General features: G+C 48.5%; 1 protein-coding gene across 13 annotated transcripts in view; it reads left to right on the forward strand.

Moving 5' to 3' along the window:
- Positions 1–9: 9 nt before the first annotated feature.
- ATP2B2 (ATPase plasma membrane Ca2+ transporting 2) overlaps positions 10–17,772 on the forward strand; it is a 388,866-nt gene continuing 371,103 nt past the window's right edge. For 12 of the 13 annotated variants that reach the window (XM_040491970.1, XM_040491982.1, XM_040491969.1 and 9 more), the window contains exon 1: positions 10–122. The gene's annotated coding sequence lies outside the window, so the exon portion shown is untranslated. The remainder of the gene's footprint in view (positions 123–17,772) is intronic. The other variant, XM_040491972.1, reaches the window with a different exon arrangement.

The following is a 17,772-nucleotide window of genomic DNA, read 5'->3' on the forward strand; positions in this document are numbered from 1 at the left end:
CGCGGCAGAGGAGCCGCAGCCGCAGCGGGGCCGGGCCGGGCCGGGCGCGCACCAGTGGCGGCGGCAGCGGCAGCGGCAGCGGCAGCGGCAGCAGCAGCATCTCGCTCGCGGAGCCGGCGCAGGTGAGGCAGGGGCGGCCGGGCCCGGGGCTCTGGGCCTCCTCCCCTCTCCTTCGGTCTGTGTCTCCCTCCCAGCCGGCTTTCTTTCCATACGTGCTTGGCCCCGGGAACCCCCGGCGGGCCAGAGTCCGAGCTGAAGCCGAGCGCGTCCAGGGTCCCCTCGCTTCGCGGAGGCAGGCGCCTTGTCAGCAGTGACCTTGAGCGGGCACCGAGCGGCGGGCGGGGCGGGCCGGGGTGGGCGCCTGCGGACCCGGCGCCTGCGGGCGCTGGGAGGGGGCGCATCGTGCGCCTGCCGCGCGCAAACTTTCCGGGCTCGGAACAGCCCCGGAGCTGGGGGAGTCCAGAGCGCTAGAACCTCCCCCCCACCCCGTTCCTCCTACTCAGCTGGCTCTGACTTCTCCGCCTGGCTTTCCCCCAGTATTGGGGGGCCCCCTTTCTCCAGGCCCCATTTCCTGCAGGCTGGGGAAATGACCAGAGCTATGGACGTTGACCCTGGGCTGGGGGCTACTACCCTTCCCAAAGGCGGTTTCTATCCGAGCTTCTGAGAGCAGAAGTGCAAAAGGACCCTCCACCAGGCGCTCTCTGCAGCTCTCTCCTCGCATTTTTCTGGCATCCCTCACCCTTCCCACAGCTCTTCTCCAAGCAGACGCGCGGCTGGTACCCCACCTGGTGACACGAGAGCTCCGAAGCCCCACACTCAGTTGGGCTCTCGGATCCGCCGCTTGATTTTTCAGCCCAGCTGCAAGGGCTCCTTCAGGAAATGGGTGGAGAAGGTATCCCCCAGCCAGGCTCCCATGGTGAATCAATATGTTCTTGGACACCTGGACTCAGCCAGGCTCCCTGGTCACCCCGAAACCCTGTGGTTTCAGAGGAGGAGATGTCCTGGAAATCGAGTATATCCTAGCCTCCTAGAACGTTAGCCTTGGAAAAAGGAAGTGAGGCTCAGAGAGGGCCCAAGGTCACGCAGCCCGAATAGGGGGAACAGGAACTGGGCTTTCTTATATTGGGTTGAGGAGGGATGGAGAGGACTCCTTTCTGTTTTCTACCCTCACCTGCCAAGGGATCTGAGCTCTGGGACACTGTCTTACTAGCTGTGTGACCTCTGGCAAGTCACTTCCCCACTCTGACTCACTTTCAATGTGTAAAATGGGAGTAGCTTCTTCATAGGGCTGTTCTCATGGCTGAGTTAATGCTCTGGAAGTTCTTACCATGTCTAATGCGTAGTCTGTATCCAAATGTTTTTGGCTGCCAACATGTGAAATTTCCTTTCTGAGCCTAGAAGGGCAGAAAGCATTCCCATTCTCTTCCTTCTGCTCCTCGCACCTGGAGTTACGTGTCTTCTCCCCTGTGGCTAGGTCAGCAGCTGGTAGGCAACACCCGCTGGAAGCTTGAGCACCTGTACTTTATATACAGTGTCTGATGGAGGCAAGGGTCTCAGCACCCTCAAGAGCCCACTGGACTTACTGGTCAGGCTAACCTAGGTTGTGGTCTCCTGCTGGTACATGGGGGAAACCAATCCCCAGTTTCTAGCTGGAAAATGAAAACAGGGCCCTGCTGCAGCCCCAGGAAGAGACACCCCCCTCTCCGAAGTGTGATGGGAAGGCGTCACATCCACCTCGTCCTCCATCTGACCCAATCTTCGCCCCTACCCCTGTGAGATGTTGTTTGTTTCCCCAGGATGTGTGATTGGCAACAGATTGGAGGGAGTGCGTTCGTTTGTTCATTCATTCATTCATTCACTCACTCACTCACTCACTCACTCACTCACCAAGCCTTGATTCATGCCTTCTCTGGGTCAGGAGGTGCTTGGAAATGCAGAGAAATCAGCCATATTAGCTCTCATGAACCTCCTGCCAGGTGCCAGGCACTTGCTAGGCATGGGAGACACATTCATTCATTTGATAAAGTTGTATTAAGTACTTAATATGTGCTAAGCACTGTTCATGTGGCAGGGACACACTGGTAAATAAAATAGACCTGGTCCTAACTGTCATAGGTGGCATGTGATTTGTCACCCAAACGGAAACAGTTTTGAAAAAGGGGAGAGGGCATTAATAATAGCTCCAGGACCACAGGCATAAACCAGGACTGACCAGCCACATGGCCATTCTGTGACTCCATGTTTATACACTAGTGTTCAGAGAAAACAGTTAATATTTTTTGAGCTTGCTTTTTGCCAGTCTCCGTGCTAAGCACTTTCAGGTTATCATCTGATTTAATCCTCACAGTGCTGTGAGGCTGGTGTTACTGTGTGCATGCAGCTGGTTAGCATTGGAGCTGGGACCTCTTCTGCTACTAAACTGCTGGACTACACCACCTCCTCAGAGGTGGGCGAGCCCCAGGGCACACTTTCCCCTCTGAAAGAAGTGAACAGACAACTGTTAGGCAGGAGCACAAATGCTGGAATAGATGTGCCGTGGGGGCAGACGGAGGCCGAGATTCTGCCTGGAAATGTCAGAGGCAGCTTCCCAGAGGAGAGGACCTTTGAGCTGGACCTTGAAACATGAGTTAGGATTTTGACAGACTGTGCAAGTTGGGGGGGAGGGCAGTCCAAGCCCAGGTCGCTCAGGCTCGGAGGTGTGGGGTGTGTGCACCGTTTGAGGCTACTACCCCAAAATAGGTCTGGATCCAACTGTGGCAGGACACTGAGTTAGGTCTGAAATGTGGCAGCCAGCGAAGATGAAGTCCAGGAGTGTCGTGCTGTGGCACACGATGAGCTCTGCATTTTAGATGGTTGCTCTGAAGATGTGACTTTTCTGGAGGTGGGGAGCAGAGAGAATTTGCCATACTGGATTTCCCTTTGACAAGAAATTCCCTTAACCCGATCTATACTGTAGATTGCCTGCAAGGTCAGGAAACTCGTTTTGTTACATCGAATCACTGCAGAAGAAATTTACCAGCTTCTGTAGCATTAAAAAGTTCTCAGCGAGCAAAGTGATCGTGGACAAGAGAAATATTAACCTACTTAAAGGAGGTGGTTTTTAGTCGCATCATTTGCCAAAAAAGGAATATGCTTATTACAAGCTATAAGTTCAATCTTTTCTATTTGTTTAATCAAATCCAAAAAGCTTCAACTTCCTCCGCTCTCCCTCGTTCTCCATGTCATTTCTGTCACCATATAAATCGGAGGGTAATAAAACACTATTTCTTTAGTAATGTCTTATTTCTTAGACTTTTCATTAATTCATACTGGCCTCCTTTCCTCCCTTCACAATGAAGCAGAATTATTAAAGCTTTATGGTTTCTAAAAATTTGAATCCATTAGTGGAGTACAAAAAAGGGGGGGGGGGCTCAGTATTGAGGCTTTGAAATTGGAAAATCAGGCTAGAGAGATTTGAGAAGCAGAAGGGAACCAGATGCCAGGTTGGGAAGGAGGAAAGAACAGGGCCAGCTCCATGGGCACAGGACTTATGCTGTCACGCAGGGTCCTATGTTGAGAAGGGCCCTGCACTTGATTTAATGCTTTGGGGTCACCATATTGAAATTCTTAATAATTTTTTAACAGGGGCCCCACATTTAAAAACATTTTTTAGGTTTGTTTATTTATTTATTGGGGGGGGGGGAGCAGAGAGAGAGGAAGCAGAATCTGAAGCAGGTTCCAGGCTTCATGCTGTCAGCACAGAGCCCAACATGGAGCCCAAACCGCAAAATCATGACCCAAGCCGAAGTCAGACGCTCAACCGACTGAGCCACCCAGGCACCCCTGTCCTTGTTTTTAAATACAGGTTTTATTATAGTTCAGGTATGTCGAGGCCAATAGATCAGAAGACAACTGCCATTGAAAAACAGCTCATCCCAGCTCCCAAGAGGAGGGACCACACCATGCCACAGGGGAAACACCAGGTTCGGTCAGCAGGCAGAGGGGGTCCGGAGGAAGACGTGGACAGGAGACTTCATTGTGGTTTCCCTGGGAGGGAATAGGCCAGGCAGGATAAACAGGTTTAGGCTTGGCTCTGGGGCATGGGGGCTGTCCCTAGTTGTCTCGTACATGGCCCTGGGATGATGAGGGCAGAGGGACAGTGCCCTAGAGTGCCAGGGCTCCACACAAGGGGTGTTGAGGAGAATGGGAGGCTGCACATGCTTTCCCTGCCTTTCTGCCTGTCCTCATCCCAGCACGTCATAGAACTTTAAAGCCAGGATACCCCTTGAGGATTTTCTGGGCCGACTCCTTGATTTTACAGAAAAAGTGAAAAAAAATAGGCCCAGAGAGGGACAGTGACTTCTTCAAGGTCACACAGCATATTAAAGGGGCTGAACTAGACCTAGAATTCATGTCTCCTGCTACTTAAACCACTACTTGGTGTGTGTGTGTGTGTGTGTGTGTGTGTGTGTGTGTGTGTGTTCTTTTCTAGAGCAGAGTTATGTATAAGGCAGATGCACCAGACTATGAATACTTTAAGGTCTGAGTTCCTGTCTCATTTAATGTCATATCCCCAGTGTGTCTAGAACATAGTAGGTGCTCAATACATGATTATTATATCCGTTTCCTAGGATTGCCCTGACAAATTACCACAAACTGGGATGCTTAAAACCAACAGACATTTAGTCTCTCTCAGGTCTGGAGCCTAGTAGTCCAAAATGAAGGCATTGGCAGGGCCGCACTCCATCTGAAACCTGTAGGGAAGAATCCCTCCTCACCTCTTCCTAGCTTCTGATGGTCACCAGCCATCTTTGCTCTTCCTTAGCTTGTAGCTACATCACTCCAATTTCTGCCTCTGTCTTTACATGGCTGTCTTCCCTCTGTCTATGTCTCTATTTCCAAATCTTTCCGTCCTTATAGGGACAGTGGTCATGTTGCAGTAGGGCCCACCGTCATCAAGTATGACCTCATCTAAAGTTGATTACATCTGCAAAGACCCTATTTCTAAATAAGGTCACATTCACAGGTACCAGGGATCAGGACCCCAACATATCTCTTGGGAGGACACAATTCTATGCACAACAACAATGAACCAAGGAGGGAATGAATGGTTATGATTTCCAGTAAGAATGAGCTCCCCTTTCCCCCAAAGTTAACACGGGTACTGAGGAATCAAAAAGAGAAAACAACAGCAGCTGTTCAGTCCACATTTAGAGAGAAAACGATCCAAGTGCACACAAGAGCAGCTACTATTTGAGCCAGCCTGCTGAGCTTACACTCCTGGCTCCATCACTTTCTGATCGCATCTATGTGATCTTGGGTGAGTGCCTTCAGCAACCTCTATTTCCTCATATGCAAAGCAGAATACTAACAGCACCCACCTGATGGGTACTTCTGGGAAGAATGACAAGAATTAAGACAAGTAAAGTTCTTGCAACAGCGCCTGGCACACAGTAGGCACTTTCTTGATGGCTGGCGGTGATCGCGACCATCATCGTCATCTTGTAATGTACAGAGCACTTTTCGCAGATCTGTGTATCTTTCCATCTTCATAGCAAACCTATAATAAGGCTCGATAAATATCAGCTTCCTTTCACCATGAGGTAGTTACTCATTGATGAAGCCACCTCTCAAACCCAGCCCCCGTGTTTCTAGTTCAAGCTGGCCTCACCACATGGCGCCTGCTGGTGTGGAGATGTTTCTAACAGAACCTTCCTGGTGTCATGGGGCCAGGATGTCAGAGAGCAGTGATGTGTTAGGCCCTGGTGAGGGGGGAGGTGAGGGACGGGGGCAGTACCCAAAGGCCTCTATCCCAGTGTCTGTCACCCAACTGTGACTACACTTTCCAGAAGGTGGGGCTAACTGGGTCTTTTTTATTTTTTACTTTGCATCCTCAGGCCCTGGCACATAGTAGATGGTTAATAAATGTGTGTTGGATGAATGGCTTTGTTATATAACACAGATAGTCACTGCTCCCCCACACCCAGCTGACAACAACGACAAAGGCCTGGGATGAGGGCATCTTGCCCAAGCAGTGACTCCTGGCCACGAAAACTCACAGGTGGGCCGTCAGTGTGTGAGCAACTTGCAAAATATGCTTCTGATGCTGTACGAAGAAACGACCTATTGAGGTGAACATCCAGGGGTCATAACATAGCCCTGGGTGCATCAGGGGAGGGGGCGTAAAGAGGGTCCAACATGTACGCGGGGTATAAGAGGCATGGTGTGCAATAAACTGGCATTGGGCAGAGATGCCACCTCAAGTGGACTCTCCCAAACGTTGTCATCAAGAGTCGATAAGAACATGAAGCCAGGAGACTGCTCTCTCAGCAAATCCGTGCAAAGGGCAACTGGCTGAATTCTGAAATAACTGAATGTTTGTATTGGCATTGATTCACAGTTGACTGTTTGTTCAGTAGTGTAACGATGGTTAAGAGTGCCCAGGAACAAATTCTGGACACACCTCTTACTAGCTGTGTGACGTTTGGGCAAGTGGCTTAACTGCTCTGTGCCTTAGTTCCCCCAGCTGGAGAAGAAGGAAAAGAAAAGTAGTGCATAGGATTGTTTTAAGAATTAAGATTTATATGGGTGCCTGGGTGACTCAGTCAGTTAAGTGTCTGACTCTTGATCTCGGCTCAGGTCACGATCTCACCGGTTTGTGAGTCAGAGCCCTGCACTGGGCTGCGCATGCTCGGTGCAGAGCCTGCTGGGGATTCTCTCTACCCCCCTCTTTCTCTGTCCTTCTCCGACTGGTGTGCTCTCTCTCTCTCAGAATAAATAAACTTAAAAAATTTTTTCAAAAGAATTAAGATTTTTAGAGTGTTTAGCAAAGAGCCTAGATCATAAATATCTCCCTCCCTTGCCCTCTTCATTTTCCCCCTCTTTTTCTGCTCCCTCTTCTTTTTCATAATTTGGCTAGTTAACAGTGAAAAAGAAATATTTCCATGTCTTTACTCTCTAGGCACATAATAAATTAAACTTCCTTGCCTGTTTTGATATTAGTTATAATTGTGTGTCTTGCTTTGGCCAATGAATTTTGGGAAGTGATGTGTGTCATTTCTGGATGGAAGCTCTACTAAGCAGCACACTGTTGGCCACTTTCCCTTTTCATCCCTCGGCAATTGAGGCAGCATGGAGATGTAGCCTCCTTCGTCTGATTCCTGAGTGAGAATGCTGCAGAGCAGAGCCCCAAGCCAATCCATAACAGGCACGTGGCATCAGTGGGATTTGCATTTAGCCCTGGCACTTTGGGCTTATTTGTTACTGCAGCATAACCTGGCCCATCCTGACTGCTACAGGTAGGGAATGAGTTGAAATAATCACTATTTGTTTAGAGATATTTTTGAGTCTTTTAATCCCTTCAAGTGTGATGCTAAATTTTTAGGGTTTGGAGGTGTTGTGGGTGAGAACTGTGCCTTATGAGGTGACCACCAGTCTCTTTCACATGGCATATGTGGGCCTCTCCGATTTCACCCTGGCCTTATCTGTCTCCACGTGTGCTCTATGCTCTTCCTGACAAGTTCCCAGGATCCTTGCAATGGGCTGTGTGCTTGTACATCTCCAGGTCCTTGCTCATGCTCTGCCTAAAACGGGGCATCCCCCAGAACATCATGTCACTCGATAAGTGGCCGGGTGGAGTGTGACAAGTGCACGGGAGGAGAGGGAGACATCGGGCTTGTTCTGCAAGGCATAGAAGGCAGCATTAGGACTAAGAGGGAGCTTCTTGTTCAGCGTGAGAGAACTCTCAAGCCACTTGAGCTCGGCCTGGAATAATAGTGAGCTCACCGCACTAGAAGATGTCCAAGCAGGGGTGCCATGGAGAAGGTTCCAGGTTAGCAGAAAACTCTAATCCTATCACACATGACTTTAGGGGAGATTGCCCAAAGAAGGTGGATCTTAGCTTCAGTTCTGTCTGTTTTTTCCCCTTTCAAAATAAAAATAGCTCTGACCCCTGGATTGTAGACATGTTACATAATGATTATAGAAAATGCAAATGATACTGAAAAGCATAAAGAAGAAAGTAAAACATAAATAAAATTCCATTAAAAAGAGCTAGCCTCCATTAACATTTTGTCAAATGTCTTCCCAGACATTTCTCTACGAGTGATGAGTAAATAGATAGTAGGTTTTTTTGGGTACCTATCTCTCAGTCAATAATAGAATAGGGGCATCTTTTATAAGTGGCTCTGTCATCATTTATTTAATGGATCCCTTCCTGATGGGCACTCAGGCTGTGTCCAGAATTTTGCTATTATAGGGAGCACCGTGATGAACATTCTGGTGGGTGGACTCCTGGGCATACGTCCGGGCATCTCCTGAGGATGAATTCCTGAATGGAGTCACTGATTTAGACAAAACTGTTTGGAACGAAACAAGAGAAGAGGACTGTGGTGTGGTCAGAGAAATCCTTGCTAGCTTATGAAAGGGAGATTGTAGCGGGGCCGGAAATGTGGAGGGAATGGGCAGGTTGAGAGGAGCCGTTCCCCAGGCAAAGACCAAACACAGATGGCAGCTGTGATTTATGTAGGGCCGGACAATTACAAGCACTTTCACGCGCACAGTCCCATTCGAGCCTCACCACCGCTTTTCGAGGAACGTCTCTGTCCCCATTTTACAGAGGAGCAAAGTGAGGCCCTCAGAGGCTGTAGCAAAGGAGGTGTTGTCCTCTTTTATAGTGCGTGGGCCCCTTCACAGCTCCAGATCTTTCCTTTGCACACTTCCTGGGCTAGCTCATGCCTCCAGACTTTGCAGATGCCAACTCGTCTGACTGGCCAACTCTTTCTCACCCTTGAAAAGGAAGACTGGTCAAATGTGACTTCTTTGTGAAACTTTTCCTGAGGGCGCCCCACCCACCCCACCCCAGAGCATTAACTATTGTGTATTAACTGTTGAACCAGGGAGTCAGCTTTTGGTTTCAGTGATTTGGGTTCCCTGACTCAACTGACAAACAGTAAGACCCTTTCTTATCTCACATAATCAAAAGCTGTGCAGCTGGGTGATTCGTGGGCTCATCCATGCCAAACAAGGCTATTGTCTGACTTTCTCCTCTGCCATCATCCAACCAGGATGCTTGTCTGAAGCATCCCCTGCAAATGTCACAGTGCCTGGGAGACCAAAGACAGGGGCATCTCTGTGATTCTTTTATCAGGTAGGAATTCTTTCTCAGAAGCCCCCAGCTGACCTCTCGTGTGTCTCATTGGCTGGAATTTGGTCACATGACCATGCCTAAGCCAAGGGAATGGGACCAAAAGCTTAAAAGGGCTAGGACTCAGCTCTGAGTCAGCTGGGGGCACAGTCAGGGCTCCGCCAGCCAGGGAGGAGGAGGGAATAGCCACTGGGGAGGCGGTCCCCAGAGTCTGCCCAATGGTGTGCTCACTCTCCAGACTCCCCTGCTAGGCTAGGAGCTGTGACAGGACAGGGGATTGGGGTTTATTCCTTCCTGTGTCCTAATGAATGAATGACAGGAATCAGTAGATGTTTCTGGAGACACCATCAAACTGTGAGGTTTTAGGATTGTCTGTGCACCAACAGTGCCAACGCTTGGTCGACTCGGGGCATGGGTTCAGTATTTCGAAAAGTATAGGAATAGCTTTGCCCTCCAAGATACTGTGGAGTGGTTGTGGAGAAGACACTAGAACCTAAAACAGATGCGGACTTAGGGCCTGTATTCTGACATGGACTGGACATGCCGTGGAAGGAAAAGGCTTTCATAGGTGCCCTGAGAAATAGGATGAGGCCCATTAGGGACCAGATACCATGAAGGGCAGAGGTGGGTAGTGGAGAAAAACACCTGTGGACCCAGAGAGTGGATGTGAGTGTGATGGATGTAAGGCAGTGAAGGCACCAAGTAGGCCTTAAGGGAACTCATTCTTGAAGACCTACTATGTGTGGGACATTGTACTGGACTTATTTTGCCTTATCTTTCCTGTGCCTCTATGAAGTGGCTCGTTCTCACCCCATCTTGTAGCTGGGGAAGCTAAGGCTCGGAGGGGAAGGGTGCTCGCCCAACAAAACAGAGCCAGGAAGCGGTGAAGTTTGCCTGAGAAAACAAATCCGTTCTGAAAAGCTGGCTCCCTCCTGCAGAGGGGCTGTGAGAACCAAAGGGAGCCCACCAAAGACCAGTGGGCATTGGAAGGAATGGGAAAGGGGAGCCTGGCAACTGACCGGAGGGCCTAGAAAAGGCTTGGTGCGGTGAAAATGCAGGCAACCACCCCAACAGGAGAGGTATTTATAACAGGATGCAGGGCAGGCTTGAGGAGCCACAGTCTTGGCATTAAACCTGATAACAAATCTTTGATATGCCAATTAATATCTGTGACCTTGGGCAGGTCACCTCACCTCTCTATACCTCAATTTATCCACCTATAAAATGATGTGTGCGCCCAGTACCTGGCATATAATAAGAATGTAATAAATGGAGCTATTCTAATGATCAGTATTGTTGTTGCTGTTGTTTAGAACTTGGCAGGTAAGTAACCAGAGTTAGAGGTGACTCCCGGTGTGGGGTTCCTGGGTTCTGGTTCTGTGTTGGTCACTACGTCCACATTTGATTTTGGCTTAATCCGTCCGATCGTCCTGGCTCTCCAGAGTTTCTTTTTTTTTTTTTTTTTAATGTTCATTTATTTTTGAGAGAGCATGTGTCCGGGAGGGTCAGAGAGAGGGAGACACAGAATCTGAAGCGGGCTCCCGGCTCTGAGCTGTTAGCACAGAGCCTGATGTGGGGCTCGAACCCATGAGCTGTGAGATCATGACCTGAGCCAAAGCTGGACACCCGACTGACTGAGCCACCCAGGCGCTCCATCCAGGGTTCATCTGTAAACTAAGGAGGTTGTGCTGGTTGATTTCTAGCCTCCTCCCTTATTCTAAACTCTGTACTTGTGTGAGGTGGAAGGGGGAGGCCGCAGTGACACGCGGGATCAGAACGGAGTGAGGCGGTGTCCCGGACTGACTTTGGACTGGAGAAGCAAAGGAAGGGAGGGGCAGAGGTTAGAAGCAAAGGCAAGGAGGAACCAGAGGCCAGGCAGTCAGGAAAGACGAGGCAGGTGTGCAAACCCTGGGCTGGGTGATTTGGAGGTGGGTGCAGAGGTGAACAGCTAAAACCAAACGAGGCAGAAGTGCATTGAGAACAGCTGCACCCAACACCCGCCTTCCTCGTGGGAGAATCAGAGGGACAGGAATCAATCATAGCTCTTCCTGCTGCTTAATACCTGGGGGCAGGGCTTTGAAGAGTGTGTGTTCAAAGAGTAAGATTGAATTTCTCCAAAGTTTGCAGGAACACTGCAATTATGCCTGAGAACACGTCTGTGAAATCCCCTTGAAATCTATTTTTAGGCACAAGGTTTTATAACCAGAGGCAGAAATTGAGTGGAAGTGTGTGGGAGGCTGACCCTGGACAGTTTCCATGTTTGAGAAGAGGGGAAAGAGTATTTTTATCCGCAAACACCCTGTCTCATAGGGTGAGGCTGGGGAGGATGCTTCTTTGCCACTTTGGGTTTCTCACCCACTACCATGTGAAGACGGGAGCTGTCTTTGACAGAAGTTGTTAACGTTCCGTACTCGGAGTGGGTGGCCGAGGGCCGCGGATTGAGTGGGGGAACTTGTCTGGGACTTTTGTATATTGGAACAGAGATATATGAGACTTAATTTGCCAGAGACGCCTTACCCATAGGGTGCGGTCGTCACAGAGCCCTGGGGGCTTTGTGCGGTGGAGACTTCTCTCTTGCATGGCCGTTTCAGTTAGCTGTTCCTACATAACAAACTGCCCCACACTCGGTGTCTTAAAGCAGTAGATTCATACTATTGCTGGAAAATCTGCAGGACACCGGATGGTTCTTCTGGTCCTGGCTGTGTTTCCTCACACGTGTATGATCTGCCACTGGTTAGATAGGTGACTCTGTTGATCGTGGTAGGCTCTCTCACAAGTTGGGCTGTTGGCTGACTCTGGGCTGGCGTAGGGATAGCTCATCCCTCCTCCACGCGGTGTCTCATCATCCAGGAACTCTCCTGGGTCTGTTCATGTGGCTCACATGTGTCAGGGCTACAAGAGACAGAGAGCAGAAGCTCTCAAGGACCCTTGAGATCTAAGCCCAGAATTGGCCCAGTCTCCCCTCTATCGCATTCTGTTGGCCAAAGCAAGTCACAAGGTGACCCCAAATTCAAGGAGTGGGGAAATAAGATGGCATCTCTTGAAGGCAGAGGCATCTTTTGATACAGGCAGGCTTTTTAAAAAATATTTATTTATTTGAGAGAGAGAGAGAGAGAGAAAAGGGTGTGAATGGGGGAGGGGCAGAGAGACAGAAGGAGACACAGAATTAGAAGCAGGCTCCAAGCTCCATGATGTCAGCACAGAGCCCGATGCAGGGCTCCAACTCACGAACTGTGAGATCATGACCTGAGCCGAAGTCAGACACTCAACTGACTGAGCCCAGGCACCCCCATACAGGCAGGCTTTTAGTTGGGGCCCTTGATACCCTCAATTTGCACAACCATCGGCATTAGTGTTGGCCTCCAGAGCTGTCACAGTGGGTGACCCTCCCTCCTAAAGTCTTCCTGGCACCCAGGATTCCCTCACTGTGCAAAGAGTTTTCCACAAGAGTCTTATCTATGGAATCAGAAAAATGTATCCCCCCCCCACCCCCGCCAAACAAGGAGAGATCAATTTTTCACTTGTGAGACTAGCAGGAATTAAAATGTTTGATGTTGTGCAGTATTGGTGAGAACGTGGGAGAAATAGATGCCGTTGACACTGCTGAGCAGAGTTTCCGTGCCGCAGTCCACGGAGGGGACAATTCTGCAGTACCTCTTAGAATTAAAACTACGTGTAAGGGTTACATATGCGGTAGTATGACCATGTCGTGGAATACTACTCAGCAGGAAAAGGGAATGAACTGTCGATACGCCCAACCACCTGGATGAACGTGAAGGAGTGAAAAAGCTTACATACCACATGATTCCATTTAGGTGACATTAATGAAATGGCATGGAGACAGGGCACCAGTTAGAGGTTGTCAGGAGTTAGGGATGAGGAGAGCCACATGTGGCCATAAAGAGGGAGAAGGAGAGGGTCTTATGGTGATGGTGCAGTTGAGTATCCTGGTGGCGGTGGTGTTTACATAGCGGTACACATCATAAAATTGCATAGAGCTACACGTGCACGTATGCACATGCATGCACACGAGTGCCTTTACAACTGGTGCGACCTGAACAAGCTCTGTGGATTGTACCAGTACCCGTTTCTTGCTTTTGATATTGTGTAGGATGCTGACTTTGGGGGAGGCTGGGGTGACTGTGTCCTCCCTGTACATTTCCTTGCAACCTCCCGTGAATCTGCAATCATTTCCAAATAAAAAGTTAAAAATAAATACCCAGACACCCTGGCCTGGCAAATGCATACAATTGCTAGTGTCTGTCAGAAAGATGTGGTCTTGTGCCCTGGGCGGCTTATGCAGATGGCCACTGGCACTGTTTGATATTGAAGCATTGCAAACAACCCAAATGTATTCTTTCACCTGATAATCATTTGTTGAGTGCCTACTATGTCAAGCACTATGCCAGGCTCTGGGGCTAGAACCATGAACAAAATAGAATGTGGGGTTCACATTCTAGTGATGGTCCCACAACAGGAAGCTGAGTAAATAAACCACAGACTAGCTGCACTGAGGAATTACATGCAACAGAAGCGAAGAACCAAGGTAGATCCATGTCTCTGCCTACTGATAGGGTTCTATTCCCAGAGCATATCACTGGGAAGAAAGAGCAAGAAGCAGAATCAAGCATTTATTTAAAAAAGCATGAAGAGGGGCACCTGGGTGGCTCAGTCAGTGAAGCGTCTGACTCTTGGTTTCAGCTCAGGTCATGATCTCACAGCTTCGTGGGTTCAATCCCTGCATCAGGCAGTGTTTGAGTCTGCTCAGTATTCTCTCTCTCTCTGTCCCTCTCCCACTTGCACTGTGTCTGCCTCTCTCAAAATAAATAAATAAACTTAAAAAAAATGGGGTGCCTGGTGGCTCAGTCAGTTAAGCGTCCGACTTCCGCTCAGGTCATAATCGCCCGGTTTGTGAGTTTGAGCCTCGCATCGGGCTCTGTGCTGACAGCTCGGAGCCTGGAGCCTGCTTCGGATTCTCTTGTCTCCTCCTCTCTGCCCCTCCCATGCTCATGCTCTGTCTCTCTTTGCCTCTCAATAATAAATAAATGTTAAAAAAAAATTTTTTTTAAATGAAGAACCACAGTCAAATAAATGCCAAGCTTTCATTCACTCACTTACTCTTTGTTGGTGGTTAAGCCAGCCCAGCTTCCTAGAGTATAAGGACCATGAGGGCAGGGAGTTGTGGCTGTTTTATTCCATGCAGTTTCCCCACCCCAGCACAGGCCTGGCCCTTGGGGGCACTTAGATATCTGTGGAAGGAAAGAGTGAATTGCACCCATTTATGGGTTGGCCAATGACAGCATGAGGTCCATCACAATGATGTGTTAACTTTACCATCACCGCCCCCCCCCCAAGAGAGCTGGGTGGTGTTGATTGAATGCCTTTGACCTTGAGGATGCCACATACTTTCCTTTAAACTTTGTCATCAAGAGCACATTTCCCACCCCACCCCTGAGAAGCCACAGTCATCAGGTCTTAGGTCTTATCTACACTGGTTATTGGATACAGAGTGATTGCACTTTTTTGTGGTTTGTGATACAGCATGTCAGGAGTGCCTGCCTGCATTGTCTCATTTAATCCTTCTATCAGTCCTGTTTGGGAAAAAATGGGTGCTCATGCAATTTCCCTCTGATCTCAGGCCCTAGCCCTTCAGGTAGGTTTTTAGGCACATCATGATGGATTGTATAGAAGTAGAAGAGTCTGTTGTGGGACATATAGAAATTGCCTGGAACCCGCTGAGTACCTTGGGGGGCTGGTATGTGTTCTCTTCCCCCCCCCCACACTCAGCCCCTTAGGGAATCCACCATGTGTTCTGGGGTCCACGGGGAAGCTGCCTCTTTCTCAGATGTTGGAGCTTCTACAGCCCACTGTGTCTCTTCATCTCAGTAACTCCCGCGTGTGACTTAGAACAGAACACAGAACAGACCCTTGGGAACTGTTTGCTGAGTTGATATGAGTTGAGATTTTTTAAAGGCAAGTGCTGAATTTCCAATCACAAGCAACACTTGTACAACACTTAGCTTTTAATGTAAGATACAAGACTGTGTTCATCTTTAAAGCACATGAGAATTTCTGTGATAGGATAATCTAACCAGCAAGGACCACTAAGACTCAAAGTAGTTCATTCATTCACTCATTCATTCACTCACTAAGTATGTTTGGAGGGCCTGGTTTGAGCCTGTGATTGGTTTGAACCTGGACATGTGGCTTTGACCCATCACCATCATCAGAATAAAGAAGCAGGCATGCGGTTTAGTGTTGCCCAGGAACCTGCATCCTAGGAGTCCACAGCCCACAAATTGCCGTGATGCCTTGCTGTCCCCATCAGACGACCACACACCATCCTTCCAAGTGCTAACCAAGATGACATAATGTGAAGATGCTCTTAGGGTCACCGAGGGAATCTTTTCAGACTCAGGGATTCCCCCTGGAACCTGGGCATCCAGAAGCTGTGATCATGACCTCGACATCTCCCCTCATCCATTTCCTGCCAGATCCTTGCAAACATTTATTATGCTGCTACAGAAAAGCCTGCAAGGCCAGTTGACTTGTCTGTAGCCAGTGAGCCTCAGTGCCCACAAAGCAGAAATTAATGAATGACGGTTGGAGAGAGAGGCAAGGAATAGGACAGCAGCTATTTTGGGCTCCCTCTGCCAAAGCAGATCCTAATGCCTGCATCTGTGTGTTCACTCTGCCCGCCCTTGGAGCAGAAATCAAAATCACGTTGGCTTGGATTTTGTTTGCTCGCCAACTCTAAGCTCCTCAAGTTTGTATGTCTTGTAAAAATATGCAGATTTTGAATTAATAAAAGGAAAATAGAGCTACTGTGAAAACTGATTCTCACTCTGTTTCTGACTTAGTATGATTCATCCAAACCTTTGCAGAGCCAGCTGACAGAATCGACTAAGGTCAGAAGGCCAGAGTTCAAGTCTTGCCTTTTCCACTTTCTCTCATCAGCCTCTCTAGACTTTTGTTTTCTCAACTATAAAGTAGAGATTGGATGGTAGCACTGTTGGGAATTAAGGGAGTCACTGTGTGGAAAAGTTCCCAACACCTGTGACCCCACCATTAATGGCAGACCCCTTATGTATAAAGAAAACCATTACCCCCCATTCTTCCTAGGAAGACTGTGATCTTGGGGTATCAAGGCTTGGATGTAAGCTGCTGTGTAATCCTAGGGAATTTAACATTTCTGAGTTCATGTACTTGAGGCATGGAAGGATGGAAAAACTCCATCTTTCTGCCTCAGTGTCCATGTCTGGGACAGAGGAATGGAAATATAATATTTATTGATTATCAGATTTTTGCTGAGCACTTCCCAGGTACAGTCGCTAGGAAACCATGGGGGCCTCCTGGTGACTTCTGCTGCTGGCCTTTGGTGCTGGGCCTGTATCATGGATGTGGACTTGTGTTTAGTAAGTTTGTGTTCATGCATAAACCTGAGCACTTGCCCTCCTGCTGTTGACTGTCAGGCTCTAGGTAAGGGACAGGTGTGGAGGACTAGGAGAAATCAATGTGAGCTGGATGCTAATAGGATAGGCTGTTGGGGCCTGAGGGCCCTACAGTGCTATCTTGGCTGTGGCCCCAGAGAACCACAGCTGGAGGTGGCCAAGGAGCCCAGGCCCTCTCCTGGCCAGATGGAGCTAATGGTCTGGTCCTCCCACAGATACTTGGGAATGTGTGGCCTGGAAACCAGCAAGGGGAGAGTAGCTTAAGGGGAGAGTGGCCCTGGGATCCCACCTTATGGTATTCATGTCCTAGAATGTTTTCCTTCATGACATGATCCATTGTGTGGTTATTTATGAACGGTCCTGTAATGTAGAGATATCCCTATTCTCGTTTTATGGAAGAGACCCTAAGGCTCCAAGAGCTAAGTAGCCTTCTAGAAATCAGAGAGCCAGCAAGTGGCTGTACCAGAACTCCCTGCCAAGGCCTGTGCTACCTCCATTCTTGTTTTAAAAGAAATATTCCCATGTTGACTTGAAAGCATCTGGGTAGGAGGAACTGGAAACCCAGAGTAGGCCTTCATGAAGTACCTTCCATGTGGATAAAAATTCAGTAAAGATTCAGTACATACTTGTCGAGCACCTATTACATATCACGCACTGTTCTAGGTATTTGGGACTCGCCAGTGAACAAAGAGTTACTCAATATGTGGTTATGGATTGAATTTTAAAAACTTGATTCAAAAGCTTTTCTAAAACTTGATTCAAAAGCTTTTTCTTCATTCATATCCAGGTGAGAATTATCAGACCGTGACCTTTCCCATAATTAAGTTAAGGATTTTCTTCTAGGAGTAGATTCTGGTGTCCTTCTCTTTCTCTCTGTACACGTGGACCCTGTGTGCAAGTGGGCCGTGGGCCCCATCAGAGCCACCTGTCTGTCTCTGGGGGTGGCTTTGAGAAATGTTGCATGCATCTACCTCACACAATCTAATCATCAAAAAGGAGAGACTGTAAAGTCACTTAACAAATTGAGTGAGTGACTAGAGCAAGTAACAAACTTCAGAAGCCCCAGTGACTGAAGAGTACCTTTTGAAGTTGAGATAAGATTATATATATTGTGTCTATTTATCTCTATCCATCTATCAATCCATTATATATCCATCCATCCATCCATCCATCCATCCATCCATCCATCCATTTCTG

Source organism: Herpailurus yagouaroundi, unplaced genomic scaffold (genome assembly GCF_014898765.1).
Source record: "Herpailurus yagouaroundi ecotype Mexico unplaced genomic scaffold, PumYag 183, whole genome shotgun sequence".
NCBI classification, from domain to species: domain Eukaryota; kingdom Metazoa; phylum Chordata; class Mammalia; order Carnivora; family Felidae; genus Herpailurus; species Herpailurus yagouaroundi.